This window comes from Electrophorus electricus, chromosome 22, assembly GCF_013358815.1.
Source record: "Electrophorus electricus isolate fEleEle1 chromosome 22, fEleEle1.pri, whole genome shotgun sequence".
Classification (NCBI taxonomy): domain Eukaryota; kingdom Metazoa; phylum Chordata; class Actinopteri; order Gymnotiformes; family Gymnotidae; genus Electrophorus; species Electrophorus electricus.
The window spans coordinates 10,078,343-10,094,854 of record NC_049556.1 but is presented as its reverse complement, the minus strand read 5'-3'; the positions used below and the strand labels follow the sequence as shown (position 1 = coordinate 10,094,854).

The following is a 16,512-nucleotide window of genomic DNA, read 5'->3' as shown; positions in this document are numbered from 1 at the left end:
CCATGGTGTCTGTCACTTAAGAGCCTTGCTTTATTTGCTCAAAGGAGACTTGAACAGGTACCATGTGACCACCAGCACCATCGTATCATGAGAAAACACCTTGAATGCCATCATGTCTGCTAATGGTGGAAGACTTATCTGGTCGCTCGCATGCTGGGAAGTGACAAGTGTTCCAAGTCCTCTTGGCAAACAACTGTGAAACGTCGTGGTGTGAAGAGAGAGGTGAAATCTCTGAACGGCCTCCCAGACTGGTGCTATGTAAAGATCTCATAGCCTGCAATCTGTAGTCTTTCCCCTCTGGTGTTTCAGGGTTCTTCTTGATGTCCTCTCTTAAAGTGTGTCCTCGACATTCCACGCTCGCCTCTGCCAGGCACCGCAGGCTCGGTTCAGCTTTGTTAAGAGATCGACGGATTTCGACGGACCCTGAGCCTCCTCAGAGGCCGAACGACCGGACGGGCTCGGCCGAACGGCCTCAGGGGGAGACACATCCTGCCTTAAGGACTTAAGGACCCTGAGCCTCCCTCCCTTCAGAGGATCCTGGATCCTGGCCTTGATCTTCAGTGCCAGAAGCGACAAAGGGGTGTTCATTAGAAAGGAGAATAGTGCTCAAGAATGTCTCCAGTGATGCCTGACCTTATTCAGATCACAACTTCCCACCGATTCGCATGCTGGGAATGTATTGGGCTTCCTACAGAGGGGCTTTGACACAAACTCCCATGCAGGCTCTTTCAGGGTCAATAAGTGGAAAATGTCCGATCGCTTTTCTTTGACTTTGTAACCTTTTTAGTCTGCGTGGGCATTGCAATGAATAACCTCCATGCATTGGCCTGACATTTATCAAACAAATCTCGCTTTTACGTGGCCTGCAAGACTTCAGATGATTCACAAGCACATCATGCACACCACAAATTATTTATCAAGCTCCTCACCTCAGTAAAGCTTCCAAGGTGGAGTTCAGAGCTACGTATCTAAATTCTAAAGTTAATTCATATGAATTGCACATTTTCTGAAACGGGGACTTCTTAAAGCCTCGAGTAAGCACCATGCAGTACAACATTAGTTCACCTGCATAAGTCTCAAACTTATTCCAAATATTTGCCATGGTTTCAAAATTAAATTGACCCACAAGTCGATTAAATCAGTCACACTGAAACGAAATTCTCATTTATTATTGTTGAAACCAAAAGAGGACGCATCAGAATGTCAGTTTGAAAGGGTTCTCTTATTTTCATCATTTTGCATTTAAACTGAAACAATAAGGTAAAAAAAATTCTGCATCTGCTAGTGTTGCTGTCAGAAAAAAAAAAAGCCACACAAACAGCAGTTTCATTTAAATATATATGTAACAGATGTTATATATACCCTGTCAACAAAATGTGACCCATATCACATGCCTGTCCAAAGACTGTTTTGACTATACCACTCCAATATGGTTTTGGATAGGAAGTCCCAACAGAATTCCCAACAGAATATACAGGCCATTCAAAAATCAACAATAATAGACACATTTGAAAGGTTGATTCATTTGAAATAATAGAAAAATTGAAGTTGTACACACACACACACACACACACACACACACACACACACACACACACACACACTGTAAATGGATTCGGTCTCACTGCAGTCCTGTGCACCCCAGTGCACATTATTACTGTCATGTGTCACAGGTCTCAGAGGTGTGTCTCTGTTTACATACACAGCACAATGCATCAATGCTCAGGAGAGTAGGCATCCAACCCAATGCATACACATACTCCAGCAAACCAACACACACACACAAACACACACACACATACACACACACGCACACCCACAGCACAACACTGATATACCCCGCTGAATCCAACCTGCAAAGATGCCATTACTCAAGCTTGTAACGTGGAACATGTGTGGAACTGGCACACAGAGGAAATAGATTAAGCTGCTGCTCCACTTCACTGATTTAAATGCCGATATTTGTTTATCCAAATTTGAATTATATAACCCATATACACATATAAATAACCCACTACAAACTGAAATCACCACAATTCAGCCGCATCTCTGCAGTTACAAAGAAAGAGGCATATTCATGCTAACTAATAAAAAACAAAATTAAATTCTACATAATAATATTGGTTTACATAAAACTATTGCAAATATCTATGGCCCAAACAGTGATGAACATTTTTATTTTTCAAGTGTAACGATTGGCTCCCTCTTAGCATCCCTGTTTTAATATTTCCCTGTCGTGTCTGTTTTCCTTTACTTCCTGGTTCCATTCCTTGGTTTCGTTTTCTCCGCCCTCGTCTGCTCCTCAGTTCCAGTCTGTGTTTGGTTGTCCCTGTTATGTTCCCCTGTGTCTGATTAATCCTTGATTGGTCTGCTTATTTAAGCCCTTGGTTTTGTCTTCTAGTTTGTTGGATATTTTGGTAAGTTATGGTCCTGCCGTCAGGTTTATATTATGCTCGTTGTGCTGTCGTCGTCGCCGCTGCTTTTCCGTTTACTCTGGTCGTGTATTATTTTACCCTCAGTGTTACCCCTTTGCCTCTGTTTGTTTTGCCCTTCGTGTTTGTATTTCCCTTGTTTAATAAACCGCCTCCTGCATTTGCGTTCTGCCTCTTGCCTCATTCCTGCTGGAACTGTGACAGAATAACTGACCTCTAACGAGAATGCAGCAGGAGGGCCATGTTAAGTCGCATTGTGTTTCATCTGCGTCAGCCCAACTACCTTCGCACAATGGTTTGCTCCCAGAAGGAGACATGGATTACATCAAGGCTCTGTTCTCTATGCTTAGAGATGGGAAACCTTTGGCTCTACACTCACTTATGGCAACTCTAAGTGAGTGTAATGGGTAGGGTAGGAACATTCGTTGTGCAGTGCCGCCTATACCTTCGGAACCCAACCTGCCCTAATCCCCCAGAGCTGGTGAAGGTATTGTTTCTGAAGACGTTTCTCTGAGGTAAAGCACTCGACTGGGCAGTAATAATACTCCAGCACTGTGCTCAGGCATTTCTCCGGTTGCTGCACCTAAGCAGCCTGCTGCAGCTACCACTATCCCGGACACCCTGTCTGCTCCTGCCTCTGGTGTGGAGGAAACCACCCTGCCAATTCCTTTTCCTGGCATAAGGAAGGCCACACTTCCTGTTCCCAGTGTAAGACACGTCCTGGTCCAGTTCCTGTCCCCGGCGTGAGACACGCCACCCTTCCTGATCCAGTTGTCCCCGACATGCTGGATGCCTCCATTCCTGTTCCTGTTCCCGGCATAGTGGATGCAGCCAGTTCTGTTCCTGGCCTAGCGGAGACCTCCCGGCCTGTTCTTGTTGCCTGAGATGTCACTCAATCTGTTCCTGTTTCCTGTGTTAAATCCATTCCTGTAGCCAACCTCCCGGACCCGCCGCTGACTGGCGTAGCCCTGCCTCCGGACCTCCCGGACCCACCACTGACCGGCAAAGCCGCACCCCTGGACCTCCCTGCTGTGCTGCCGGTCGGTATACCCGCATCCGCGGGCCTCCCGGACCTGCTGTTGACCGAAGAAGCTGGTCCCCTGGTCTTTCCTGGCCCATTGTTTGGGACAGCTGCAGGTCAGGACCTGCCAACCCTGCCACATCCTAGGCCCATCCCCGCACCTCATACCAGGCCAGTCTCTATGGTGACTCTTCGAGACTCTCCTGTGCCCTTAATTGCTGCTACAGATGTGCATCCTAAGATGTTTAGGACTTCTGCGGCCACACGTCGTAGCAAGCCAGTCCCCCTTAAGGCCTCTTTGTGGGCCTCCCAGACCCCTACTGTTCCTGTGTCCACACCATATGGTCTTCCTGTACCTCCTCTGCCCCTTGAGGCTGCTGCGGCAGCCCCCCCTTACTGCCCCAGAGTCTGCTCCTAATGTGTCCTCAGTTCCTGTTTTGCCTGCTCCTGTTCCCGGTTTTGTCTGTGTTCCTGTCCATACATCCCTGCCTGTTTATACTACCCTAGTGAAACCTGTTACCCTGCCTGGTGGCATTAGTGTTCCCTTGCCCTTCCCAGTACCTGCATCCATGCCGATTGTGAATTTTGTTCCCGTTCCTGTGTCTGTTGTGCGGAATATACGTACCTCTGTCCTCGCTTCTGTTCCCGTCCCGGTTCCCACTCCCAGCGTCTCTCCTCTCCTTTCCTCTCTCAACTCCATGCCCGCCTCCTCTTCCAGCCGCGTTGCCGGTCCGACTCCCTTTCCCTGTCCTACTTCCATCCCTCAATCTGCCCTGACTCCTGCACCTGTCCAGGGTTTGGCCTCGTATCCTATCTATGCCCCTGGTCCTGCCACGATCCCTGTCTGTAGTCCTGCCCCAACCCAGCTTCCACGTCTTTGTTTTGCTCCATGTGTCCACCCATCTGTCTCCTGTCCTGTCTCGTCGTCTCTGGCTCCTCCTATTGGCCCTGTCTCTGCCTCGTGTAGCCCTTTTGTTCCCGCTCGATGTCTTTCCTGATCTCCTGCCTCTGTTTCTGGGTCTTGCCGCATCTTACCTGTTCCGCTTGAATGTGTCTCGTTGTACTGTCGTCGCCATTGCTTTTCTGTTTGCTCCGTTCGTGTATTATTTTACCCTTGATGTTACCCCCTTGCTTCTGTTCATTTTGCCCTCTGTGTTCATATTTCCCTCATTAATAAATGTTTCCTGCATTTGCGATCTGCCTCTCGCTTGTTCCTGCTGGAACCGCTACATTATGCTTTTTCACTCATCTTTCTGATTCTCCAATTATAAGTAGAAGTGACTTCAGTACAGTATATTTGGACAGAACAAATAATGCACATAATAAACATTGTTGGCAATCTGCAGAAACAAAACAATTAATTTTGTGCTTGATGGATACCTACAGAGAATTGTCTTTTTATTCTCTGGTCTCTCTCTCCCTCTCTCTCTCTCTCTCTCATTGACTTCTTTCTAATCAGAGAAAGCCTTCAATGAAAACCCAGATGATATATTACTGTTCCTGCAAAATCCTTTAGTCAGTTCTACAGACTATTCAAGTCTCCAGTTATTCTACTAACTGGAGCAAATCAACTATTCTCCCTCTCAACATGAACTTATCAGTGGACATGTCATAAATGCTACACTTTTATTAGATTTTACTACATTTTTATACACCAATACTCACAACCTTGACTCTCAGCAACCAAATTCTGACAACTGGATAGGAAAAGGTGTTACACATTTCAATCACATTTTTTCAAAAATAATAACTGCATCTTTTTCAAATCTAAACCAGATACAAGGCATTGAGAGTAACCAGTTTTTTGAGATTCAATTTCTCAATAATCCCACCTCAATCAAATAAACTTTTGTCCAAAATTTATGTTAATATCTGAATCAGAACCAACAATTTCTGCACCTAGGGAGATGATCACCCTATTTCTCACACTGCCAACCTTTAACACCACCAACATTCACCTTAAACAATATACAGAGTCAATCCAACAATTCACAGAGTACACTGTAGTGGCTAAAAAGAATCTAAAATTGGATTGATTGACACTGAAATGTGTTCTTACTGCTCATTAAACCCACCAGACAGCTACATATATGCCATGTGGCGAAATACACACGTCAAACACTTCTGGCTGTATGTTATACCACTATCTCAATCACTATGTCTTAGATGACACATCAGCGATCAGGTTAAAGTCAAAATTTGTTTGTCACAAAGCAGTTTTACAAATTTCTGGGTCCAGATCCCTAAAGCCTGTGTCGGAATTAAGGAAGAGACCTCAGGAGGACCAAGACCCAACCCATAATCCTCGAGCAGCCCAGTCTGTGACCGGTCCATGCTTTAATCCATCACATACAGTGCATGTGGCTAGATCAGTGAAGGTATTAGCTTTTCCCAGTGGGACTAGGGTAGGCGAGCTGTATAGATGGAGTGGGTGGATGAATATGGAGCCATCAATTCATGTGCTGGCAGCCCCAGGAGACTTCCTGGTGTCGTCTCAGATGCTTCATCACGTATTAGCATGTCTGGTCCGGTGTTAACATCATCTCTGCAGCAACATGCGGATATAACAGAAAGTGTAGTTGTGAAGATGAACTACTCATGAACAGTCCATAATCGGTAGACACATGCCGGTGATTAGCATGGGGTATTAGCATTCTGGAGAGCATGACTACAAGGCAGGGCCAGAGGGTGACCACATTCCTGAGGGCTCTCTGAGACATGGCGTTTCGCCCACATCATCATCATCATCACCGACTCAAGTGAAAGCATGAAGTGGCCGGACCACTCTGCCAGCGCCTGCTTTGTGACAACAGCTGTTGCAAAAAGCACTATACAAATAAATTTGACTTTGAACAGCTGAGATTACCAAAAACTCTATGACCAAGTTAACAAAATGTTGAAAGTCTGAGTCACAGATCAAAGCTGGAAGGCTGTTCAATAACTGAGGGGCTTTATAGGAGAAGGCTGTTCCTCTGGCTGTAATCTTACTAATTCTAGGGACTGAGAGAAACCTCGCATTTCAATAACACATTTGGACATCTGTAAGTCAACGGGAGTCAGTTAAATTAAAGTCAATTCAAAAACTGAACCAGAGTAGAGCTGAAAGAACAGAACTCACATCATCAAACTTTTCTAACTTGTTATGACTCTTCCTCCTGCATTCAGTAAGTTGGAGTTTACATTTGCATTTACAGAATTTAGCAGATGCTCTTATCCAGAGTGACTTACAAAAGTGCTCTCATCTACTCATAGAATGTGTCCTAGCCTGTACAGTAGGACAGAGGTCAAGATACTGTTGAAGTAGAACACTGCCGTATACCTACAAGAAGTGCACAATAAGCATAAGCTCTATATCAGACAATAATAAGTGCAATAGCAAACACTACCAAACAGTAAGTACTAGAGTTTCAGTTACTCGTGGACCAATTTCTCTGCATCTGATGAAGAAAGCATATATCTCAGTTTAGCATAACTATGTAAATGGGAAAAGGCAGTTTTAGTAACATTACATATATGTGTGCCACCTGAGAGATCAGTCAAAAATAGCACCTACGTTTTTTACATTAGTTTTGGGTGAACTGAAAAGCCATTAAGATTTAGTAGAATGTTGGACAATTTCCCTCTTTCAGGCTTGGGTCCAAGCAATATCACTACAGGCTTATCAGAATTCAGAAGGAGTAAGTTGGATGTCATCCAGTTTTTTATTTAATTTACACAGTCCTCAGTTCTAATAATCAGGATTAGCAGATATATTTGAATATCGTCCACGTAAGAATGGAAGTTCTTATGAACAATTGTGCCTATTGTAATGTTAATAGCCCGCACTGTGTGTGTGCTGAGAGGAGCGAGATTTTAAAAGGGGCAAATCCAAAATCAGGGTCATTTAGGCAGTCCAGGGTCACAGAGCCGACATGGAGAGTACTGGGAAACATTACAAAACAAAAACACACGAAGGCTAACTAGGGAAGCAGGCTAGGAACCAAGGCTAGGGAACACTCAGGGCTAGGAAACACAAAGGCTAAGATAAACACGAAGACACAGAGTGCAAAGAAACAACCATCAATTCACACCATGAAACAATGAAACCAACCAACAAACAAACAATGAACAGTCAAGACCAAGGCACACAGCAGGGTCTAAATGCCTGAACTAGAAACAAGAGACAGGTGTACATCAATGTGAGGACAAAATGAAACGATGGAAGGGAACAAAACACAAGAACCTTGTGGAACGCCATATTTTACTTTTGCAAGCTCAGAGCATTGATTTTGTGCAAGGACATACAGATACCGATCTGTCAAACAGGATTAAACCAAGAGAATGCTTCTCCTCTCGCGCCAGTGGGTGTTTCTAGCCTATCCAATAGTACGCTGTGATCTAAGGTATCAAACACAGCACATCTTAAAGTGTTCATTGTGCTATCCATCGCCAAGAAAATAATTCTGATGAACTGGATAATATAGAAAAATATTAGTATCTATCCCTGGAAAAAACCTCTTACAGACTTTCATATAAATGGAAAAGCTTCCAGCAATCTGGACAACACTATTCCACCAGCCACCGATTTCAAACGAATGACCACAAAACTCAACCAAGGCCTCTACATGAACGCTCTAACCTATACATGCTAAAATACACACACACACACACACACACACACACACACACACACACACACACACACACGCACACACACACACACCCACCCATGTGCACAGTCAAATCTATAAGGCATTGATCTTTATTGTATATACATTGATCTTTATTGTATATATACCCACATTAGAGTATTAAATTATATATTTATATATATTCAAGTTCAAGTTCGGTATGTGACAAATAAACCGAACTTGAACTTGCATATATATAAATATATAATTTAATACTCTAATGTGGGTATATTTCTTTTGGTTTGTCTGTTTTTTTGTTTTGCACTATTGCTCAGTTATAAATCTATTATTATTATTTCCTTCCTTCTTTGTTATCATTGTTGTTCCATACGTGTGTCATTTAGTACGTGCTCTCCCTCCAGGGCGAGACCCCCATTGATTCATGGGGTATATATTGCCACTAACACCGCTAATGAAGTCTTACTGCTGTTCCAAAGAGGGAGAGATGGTGGTAGGCAAAAAGATAAATGCATGTGAAAATAATCAAGCATAACAGAACATCAGGAGAAAATGTCATAGAATTTTTATATCAACGGGCGAATTCTATATGCAAGCAATGACAAATTTCTGTCCTCGTAGTACCTACCTGTCCACTGTCTACATGTCCTCTGTCTACATGTCCTCTGTTTACCTGTCCACTGTCTACCTGTCCACTGTCTACGTGTCCTCTGTCTACCTGTACACTGTCTACCTGTCCTCTGTCTACATGTCCTCTGTCTACCTGTCCACTGTCTACCTGTCCACTGTCTACGTGTCCTCTGTCTACCTGTCCACTGTCTACCTGTCCACTGTCTACATGTCCTCTGTCTACATGTCCTCTGTTTACCTGTCCACTGTCTACCTGTCCACTGTCTACGTGTCCTCTGTCTACCTGTACACTGTCTACCTGTCCTCTGTCTACATGTCCTCTGTCTACCTGTCCACTGTCTACCTGTCCACTGTCTACATGTCCTCTGTCTACATGTCCTCTGTTTACCTGTCCACTGTCTACCTGTCCTCTGTCTACATGTCCTCTGTCTACCTGTCCACTGTCTACCTGTCCACTGTCTACGTGTCCTCTGTCTACCTGTACACTGTCTACCTGTCCTCTGTCTACCTGTCCACTGTCTACCTGTCCACTGTCTACGTGTCCTCTGTCTACCTGTCCTCTGTCTACCTGTCCACTGTCTACATGTCCTCTGTTTACCTGTCCACTGTCTACCTGTCCACTGTCTACGTGTCCTCTGTCTACCTGTACACTGTCTACCTGTCCTCTGTCTATATGTCCTCTGTCTACCTGTCCACTGTCTACCTGTCCTCTGTCTACATGTCCTCTGTTTACCTGTCCACTGTCTACCTGTCCTCTGTCTACGTGTCCTCTGTCTACCTGTCCTCTGTCTACCTGTCCTCTGTCTATGTGTCCTCTGTCTACGTGTCCACTGTCTACCTGTCCTCTGTCTACCTGTCCTCTGTCTACGTGTCCACTGTCTACCTGTCCACTGGATTTTGCCTCTCCAGTAGCCACAGCTGTCATGTATTTTGATAGAAACGAGTACACAATTCAGACATGAACTCCTTTGAATTTAGGTAAGGAAAAGATTGTTCTGGTAAAAGAAGTTGCACATGCAAAGTGAAAGTTGGTACAGGACAGTGCTGCAGTGTTAGGAGTCCTGCTCCAGTGAGCAGAATAAATACAGGACAATGCTGCAGTGTTAGGAGTCCTGCCCCCGTGAACAGAATAAATACAGGACAGTGCTGCAGTGTTAGGAGTCCTGCCCCCGTGAGCAGAATAAATACAGGACAATGCTGCAGTGTTAGGAGTCCTGCCCCCGTGAACAGAATAAATACAGGACAGTGCTGCAGTGTTAGGAGTCCTGCCCCAGTGAACAGAATAAATACAGGACAGTGCTGCAGTGTTAGGAGTCCTGCTCCGGTGAACAGAATAAATACAGGACAGTGCTGCAGTGTTAGGAGTCCTGCTCCGGTGAACAGAATAAATACAGGACAGTGCTGCAGTGTTAGGAGTCCTGTTCCGGTGAACAGAATAAATACAGGACAGTGCTGCAGTGTTAGGAGTCCTGCTCCAGTGAACAGAATAAATAGCTGCATGACATCCATACATCTTGTTCAGGCATAAAGGATAAAAATGATTCTTAAAAATAAGAATGGAAGAAGTGATAGCCTATTTTTCGAGCAAGCATTTTTGGAGTAGCTCTGATCCTTCTTTCCTTCAAAAGGGAAGCCCAGTATTGCTAGATAGGAAAACCGATCGATTTAGTAATTGCCTACCTCTATTATTAGAGGAGAAGCAATTTTATTCCGGCATGCTGTGGAAACCACCGGGGGCTGGCATGCAGCGCTGTACAAAGCTCCACAGTGTTTGCCCACACGGTTCCAGTGCGAGGAGCGGGACGGACACCCCTGGCAAGACTGATAACGGATGGAGCGAGGGAAAGAGAGGGGAGAAGAGTAGCCTTCTGGTCATGCTCTCCAGTGAATGTGCTGGACGGAGTGGTGGCAGTGTGTGTGTGTGTGTGTGTGTGTGTGTCTCAGAAGACAGGGTGGGAATAAGCTCTGACCCCCGCACAAACTCTGTGGACTGATTCGGAACACACAGTGCGGGCTATTAAACCTTTGTGGTGAGTGAGCGGTCTTCCGAGGAGCCATTCTCACGTGCATGCGCGTACGTACACACACATTCTCACACGCGCACACACACACACACGTGCGCGCGCTGCCGCATGCGGCGGCGCATCTTTAACCAGTCCGCAGGAGCACAAAGCCAGTGAGAGCACACGCAGCTCCCAGCAACGTCTCTCCCTTTCATCTGCTGTGACATTTGCCACGTCTCATTCACTCTCTCAGTAAACCCACACACACACACACACCCTGTGTGTGTGTGTGTGTGTGTGTGTGTGTGTGTGTGTGTGTGTGTGTGTGTGAGCCCTGGCCCCCTTTTAGTGTCCGCCGGCCCCTTGCGTCTTTTCACGAGCACGTTTGATATTCATGAGGAGGTTTCGTTTAATGTGTATATGCAAACTTATTCAGATTTTCTTCTTCTTCAGATTTTTTTTCCTTGTTCGCCTGCCTTTTTCTGTTGTTGCTGCTGTTTTGTTAGCCTGGTGTGTAACAGGTCTGAGTTGCGTGTGTGTGTGTGTGTGTGTGTGTGTGTGGGAGGGGGGGGTAACACTATGGGGATTATGGGAGGGGGGGGTGTTATTTGCAGAGCGCGTGTAAGTGCGTGTGGTGCGCTGGGGATCAGCCCCCAGACGCGTGCTGGATCTTGCTGACTGGCTGCCTCTCACTGCCATAGAAACAGGGTCCTGGAACCGACGGCATGCTCATTCCGTTTAAGTAGTGGCGAGGGTGAGCATCGCAACGAGAGAGCGAGAGAGAGCGAGAGAGAGAGAGAGAGAGAGAGAGAGAGAGAGAGAGAGAGAGAGAGAGCGAAACAAAGAAACAGAGAACAGGAGAAAGACAAACAGAGGAGTAAAAAAGTGTGGAAGAAACAGAAGACAAGTGCTGGTAAGTACAGACCGGCATGCCTTATTTGCGTAGCGCCAGCAGGAAAGTGTCTGGACAGCTTGCGGATTCGTTGCAGTATTTTTTTGCCCCCGGTCGTCCATGCCACGGTTTGGCTGGCGGGAGACGTGCTGCAGGTGCAGCTTGAGAAACAGCGGCAGACAGGATGGACCTGCTGCTCGGAGTAACAGAGTACCGAGAGGCAACGCTGCCTGAATCGCTACTTTGAATTTCTCCCTAATTAAAGCCTTCGTTCGTGTGCGTGATCACTTTTGTGGGTGTACACGTGTGAGTGTGGGTGCACGCGTGCAGGTGCCCAGATTTACATATGTGGGTGTCCGTGTGTGTGCGCGCGTGTGTTACATCAAAGCGGGGCTGTGACCACTGCCTGCTCAGCTCAGGGTTCTTTGCTTTCTGGGATTGATCCAGCGATCCATCTGTCGGGCTGAAGGCGGGCACTCCACACTCATCCAGTGAGGATTACGCCACTCATTTACAGCCTAATGTTTTCTTCCCCTGCCCTTTGAAGGGACTTTGTAAATTTTTAATCAAAGCTTGATGCTCCCACACTTTTGGAGTCCTGTCTCTCTGTGTGTGTGTGTGTGTGTGTGTGTGTGTGTGTGTGTGTGTGTGTGTGTGTGTGTGTGAGTGTGTGTGTGCACTTTTCTTTCCTTTTTTATCGTTTAATCCATCACTCTAATTGATTCTCCCGAGTAGGTAAATTTACATTAATTGATCCTGTACTTTAGTGTGCAGATTATGCATACAATGAGTGGCGCACACTTACTGGAGAGAAAAATGAACTGTGCATAGAGTGTGTGTGTGTGTATGTGTGTGTGTGTGCGCGTGTGTGTGCGCGTGTGTGTGCGCGTGTGTGTCTGAAGCACCTGTCCTCAGGCAATGCGAGCTCATCTTTCTTGCTGTATCACTCGTCGCTCACTGTGGTGTGCGGTGCAGGGCGGGTTCGATGCAGGGGTGAACAGGTGAGCACGCCGTCTCCCCCTCCACCCGAGCCGCAACGCCCCACCCCGCCTTCAAGGCCGTTCCACCCCACCCCACCTCCGCCCACCCAAGAGATCAGACCCGGCTGGGGCCTGCTCCGCCCTGCCCAAACGTAAAACACCACCATTGATCAATGCTCCTGAAAAATGCATGGGCACTGGTGTTCACCGCTGGTTGGGTGTGGGGGGAGATACTACAGCACTGATCCAGTGCAGGCAGGTATGCGCTGCGGGTCTATAAAGTACGGGGTGGGACTGGGGCGCGGTGCCGTTTCTCTGTAAGTAGGTTTCCTGTGCCCCAGCGGAGGACCTGCCTGGCAGACTACCCCAACCACTGGCACGATGGGGATGATCGGGTTGGCTGAGAGGTCACTCTGTCGTCCTCTGTTGCTCCCTGTTGGTCACCTTTACCCCAGCCGCCCACCTTCTCTTACTCTTTCATCTTTCTCTCTTGCTGTCTCTACTTTTGCCTCTCACTCCATCTGTTCCTCCGCACGGAAAGAAGGGAACGAGGCACAGTTCAGCGTGCTACGCCATACTATATGTTTTCAGCTCAAATTAATGTTTCAACTTGGAATTGCTGAAACAACGCAAAAATGTGTCTGCTGTCTGGCTCTTGCATCTTCTGCTTCTCTCCCTCGCACTCTCTCTCTCTCTCCATTCGTGTGTTTGAATAAGAAGGAGACGGCTAGTGGGACCAGAGCAAGGCTACGTGGCCTTCTCTTCGGCGGGCGGCGTGCGGTCAAGGAGGAGGGGCCCTCGATAAATGTCAGCCAAGCTGAGTGTGTGCGGGAAACTCCCAAACCATGATTCGGTGCGTGCCGCGTGGGGGCTGGGGTATTTGGACTGCTCACCACAAAGCCGTAGCTAGGCAGAGATGTGCCTTCGGCATGGCTGCGAAGCCCCCGGCGTCCTGTTAGTACACCGCACTGATTCACGGCTATAAAACATATAGCACTTCTTTGACAGCACTGTTGCCAGAATCGATTGCGGCCTGCGAAAGGGACTTGCTTTCTAAGAGTGTGCTTATTAGCACGTGCAGGGACAAGAAGTTGAAGTTTGGTCAGGAAATCTGTCTGTCACCTTATTCATGGTTGCATTTTTGGTGCAGCCAGAGCGGCACGTCCTCCAAGCCAGAACCCCTGATATGTGGCTTCGGAGGAGGTCGTGTGTACATTGTGACAAAGCATTCATTGGCTCTGCCTATTGCAGCAAAAATCAGGGCTTAAGGTGACGATCAATAATTTAGGCATGCGGAATTAGCTGCACTGTGCCCTCCACTGGTGTGCGGCAGTGAAGACACAATGCCTTCACAAATGCCCAGCTGCATCTCTGATCGATAGCGATTGATCAATATTTAACGGATCGAGGCATCCGTGGGCCCGGCATGGCCATAATGTTGCTCTGCCTTGTAGGCCTTCAGTTTTCCGCAACAGCTTTTCAGAGAGGTTCCCCCGCCCAGAGTTTAAATGCTGCTAGCGAACCACCAGAGCATGTCGTCTTAGTTTGCTGCCCCTGCTCCTTGCCACTGCTAATGTGGCGCGATGTTGCGGTCACGGCAACACGTCGGGCCGGGGAGGACGCTGCTCGCTGCAGGGGAGGGGGGCATGCGGGATGTGGGGTTGCAGCTGGCAGGGCAGTGGGTGGAAAGGCTTTTTCCACGCTACGTTTGCAATCTCTGACGCATGTGACCTTGCGAGGGGGGTTACGGGGTGAGGGGTGGCTGCCTTCAGTGACACGTCGATGAGTACTCATCAGCTTGACGTACGGGAACCGACAGGGCTGACAGCGGGGGGGTAGAGGGCGGAGATGCCGCTGCACGCGACACCCTCGGCAGCCTCCGCTATGCCGAGTGCCGGAAAGCGGGAAAGGAAGATAAACATCAAGTTCAAATGAACATTGTTGTCTTGGGGGAAATGCAGATTTAGCAAATGCGGTTCGTTTCATGTCGAGAATTGTTTTCGTCTACATTCCAGATATATTTCACGACGCCAGTAATAAAGTTGCAGTCTCTTACAATCAGTTTATTTTCTTTTTCCTCACCTCTCTTTCTCCATTTCTCACTTTTTTCACCAACTTTTGAACACAATCTTGCGATCCTGCAGCTGTCAGTTGACTTGTTTTGATAGCTACCTCATTTCCATTCCTTGCTGACCGTGGGACTGTATATCGATCCACGCACTATGACGGGAACTTAGTCCTCTAGGCTGGAGGTCCTTTCCAGCTGGAGTGACGATGCAGAATTCCAAATATTTTTTTGTTGAATCTTATCAAGAAACAACAAAAGCCCACACTGGACATCAACTGCAGCTGTGGCCTCAAAAGATGTTTTTCTTCCACTGCTTGAATTCTCTCAGGGTTCTCCACAGCAGTTGCATAGGTTTGATACAATCATAGTGTTCGATACAAATGGCATTCTGCTTGTCTGTATGATCTGAGGGCTTCGCTATCTGACTTTTCACATTTTCATATGGAAACCCCACTATCTAGCCCAGAGGGAGATGGGTTTCTGTTTGTTGTAAATAAAAAAACAACAAACGCAATACAAATAAAATAAAACTGAAATGTTCTGTAAAATTGTTTACCCATTTATTAAGTGTAGAGCAGGAACAAAAGATACTGGAAACAATCAAACATGCTTGAATGCAGTAAGCTGTATTTAAAACAAAACCTTATTCCACACATACCATCAGGCTGGCCACGAATAATGTCAGAAATATAGACAGGAAGGTTGCTTGCTTTATAAATAATATTTACACGTTTTCTGGAAATAATTAAGCCACGTTTAGCCAGCGAAATTACCTGGAGTGCACTTAAATCTGAGCTCCCTGCGCTCTGAGCAGAAATGTTCTGAATACCTAAGGGCTATTTTATCTTTGAGGTTAAACTAATGGCCTGTTACACAGGTTTCCGGTTGTACTTCATTAAATGTCATCAGAGCCAAACCATCGAATAAAGTAGACACGTGTCAGTAATCCACTAAGGTATTAAAGAATTAAAGTTAAAGAATTACTCTTTTCAGTTAGGTTTTCAGTTAGGTGCCTGTTCTTGACATGTTTTCCCAGTGTCCGTCCTGCATGCACTGAAGATTAGCGATTAACTCACAACAGGCCAATTTTGCAGCGACGATCAGAGGATAACCATTTAAACCATCAATAAAAACGTAAAGTAAAATGTTGAAAAGACTTAATATGCATTTCCAGAAAGGTTTTATGATGCTTTTTCAGATAGAGACACCCATAAAAATATCAGAGCAGGAGACGACTTGACGCTTTTCTTCCCCGTTTTGTGTAGGAATTCTCCTGCACTCCCCCTCGCTCGTTTCCAAAGCCCAGCCGACGGGAGCCGCTAAATGGGCTTCCCCTGTCTGTCGCCAGCCTCCAGTTAACGAGAGGCGTGTAAGGAACCTTCACATCGTAGCCCCGGGATCCACCGGGAGGTGGGGGTGAAGGGTCGCCATGCAGCAACTGTAGCTGCTGTGGTGCCCGGTGTGGATGGGCAGAAACTCCAATTCTCTGTCTCCTCAGTTTATTTGGCACTCCAGAATAGGTTCAGACACAGAGGCGTATAATTACATCATAAAACTCACTGGAATGGCCAAATTTAATGATAGACCGTGTGTTTAAAAATGCTATAAAAAAAAAACTAGAAAGAAGGAATAGTTATTATTCATGACCTGTGTAAATATGTTTGCGGTTTGTTTCTATAACCACTTTGTCATTCCAGTTAACCCTGTATTTTGCATTTACATGAACTGAACACTGTACTTTGCATTATTATGTGTAGTGTTCAGTTTATTTGTTTCAGTGAAGGAATGAGATCAGTCGGCAGGTCTCCAGTGTGGGGATATAGGTGGTGACCTTGGTGACCATGGTGACCATGTCCCT

At 46.4% G+C, this 16,512-nt stretch overlaps 1 protein-coding gene and 1 long non-coding RNA gene across 2 annotated transcripts in view; both read left to right on the top strand.

The window, feature by feature from the left end:
• The window catches only part of syt6a (synaptotagmin VIa), a 49,388-nt gene that overhangs the window by 11,127 nt on the left and 21,749 nt on the right, over window positions 1–16,512 (top strand). The gene's annotated exons all lie outside the window — the stretch shown is intronic.
• On the top strand, window positions 2,280–4,810 carry LOC118240556. Its single transcript, XR_004775490.1, has 2 exons — window positions 2,280–2,417; window positions 3,366–4,810. It is a non-coding gene; the product is annotated as an uncharacterized LOC118240556 (long non-coding RNA).